Below are 2,178 nucleotides of genomic sequence, written 5' to 3' on the forward strand. Positions count from 1 at the left end.
AAAAAAAAAAAAAAAAAAAAAAAAAAAAATCAGGAACGAAACCACAGGTATGAAGCTTCGTGCATGCTTCAGATGACCACTAGGATGGTTGGTGTTTGGTATTTAGATTATTTGAAAGGAGCAGAAGAGAAGCCTTGCCCACAAAACATGAAACTGAGAAAGAATCGTATACCTCACTCAAAGCATCGCTAAGTTAGAGAACAACTCCCACACTGCTCTACGATGAAGCCAACATCCAGATTCTCGCTGCAAACTCAGCTCCTCTAGAATTCTCTGTTCTGCTTCCTCCTGCTCCCACTGCTTCCTAAACGTGAAATACCCACAGCTACGCCATTTCTTTACCTTTTTTTTTTTCCTGGTGAAGTTAACCTTCCTTCTTCAGTTGTATGTTGTGCGATGCCCGAGAGGCCAATGGTACCATTTGAGATATTTAAATATGACTTTGAGCAATGAGTCTGTCTTAGATCTCAAAGCCCACAGTCACCATGATGAGCATGACTGCAATGTTTAAAATCTCTAAATAAAGAGATGCAGTGCTTTCTGCATATTCATTGCTGAAATGAATATTATATATGATGCCGGGGTTTTGGAAGCATTCAAATAAAGCAGTAGGAGAGAATGTGGATTTACTTATTTTTATCAATGAAAACAATTGCGCTTGACCAAAGGAAGAATTGTTTCCTCTAGTATAAAGAGCAGTACATATACACGAAGGCAGTTCCTGTGTATTAGTCTCAGAGCAAAGCTTTATTTTTATATTATCGTGTCTTTTATGCACAGTCCCCAAGTGCCTTGTCAGTGACAGCCACTCATTAAATCATTTAAACTATCATATAAAAATAAAGATGGATTTTAAGCTACACTGAGCCAGTCAGTCGGTTAGCAAATACTGATTGCTCCCCGTGGGGTCCCAAGGATTCTTTCAGGTGAGGGAGGAACGTATCAAAGAAGTTCATGGTCTGTTACCTTGGAAGGGCTTGAGGACTAATTGAAGCAACAAATAGATGAACCTGTGATCAAAAGACGATTATTCAGACAAATACTGTCTTTGCAAAATGCGTGGAAGGTCAGTAGCTGGATCAGTCTTCAGACTCGCCAACTTGGTGGCAGGTGTCATACGGCACAGAGGCGAGAAGCTGCTCCATGAATATGAAGCAGTCTGGAGAAAGGGTAGGAAGTCATGACACGGAATGAAGACTCTCCAAGCAGTCAACCTGGTGGGTAAACAGCTGAGCTCCTCCGACTCAGGATAAATTCGGAACATCATCCACAAATATCATGTCCCCCGTTTGGCAAAACAATGTTATAAGTTTTCAGCGCGGACGTGAACGTGACTACCTCAAGGAGAAGGATTTTTTCATACTCCTGAAAACGTGGAGTAGCAGGAAGTCTCATCAGCTGGAGGTGGGAGTACAAATTGGTATTCAACCACTCCGGAAAACTCTCAGCTGCTATCAACTCAGTTGAAATATTTGAAACTCTTCATCCACTAATTCACTTCTAGACACACACAGTCCCAAATTCACGCTCATATGCTCCCGCAGATGTAAGGCCGTTCATGGCAGTATGATTACCAAATGGATACAACTTACATGCCCGTGGACAAAGACGTGTAGCAATAAATTTTGGTGTTCTCCTATAACGGGATACTACAAAGCACTGGAAATTATATTGGACAAAATGGCACTTGCCTAGAGTCCCAGCTACTCCTCGGAGGCTGAGGCAGGAGGATCCCCAGAACCCAGGAGTTCACGGCTGCAACACACTCTGATCGTGCGTGTGACTAGCCACTGCTGTCCAGCCCGGGCAACATAGTGAGAACCTGTCTCTAAAAGAAAAGAAGACAGAAAAATAAAATCAGAAACCTGGAACTACACATGGCATCAGAAATGAATTTCACAAACATGTTGAGAAGAAACACACACAGAGGAATTCACAGGGTTTAATCACATTTACATAAAATTCAGAAATAAGCAAAAACAAACAATAGTATCGGCAGTAGGAATAGCGGTTGTTTTCCTTCGGGGAGGAGACAGCGAGACACGATTGGGGCGTCTGGGGCATTTGTTTACCTGGTAGTCTTATGTTTTGTGATAATTCATTAAGCTGGAAGTTTATTTTTTGTGTGCACTTTTTGGAATGTTTGTTATACATAAATCATATTTCAACAACCAAAAC

This window comes from Otolemur garnettii, unplaced genomic scaffold (assembly GCF_000181295.1).
Source record: "Otolemur garnettii isolate 467f Iridium unplaced genomic scaffold, OtoGar3 scaffold00069, whole genome shotgun sequence".
Classification (NCBI taxonomy): domain Eukaryota; kingdom Metazoa; phylum Chordata; class Mammalia; order Primates; family Galagidae; genus Otolemur; species Otolemur garnettii.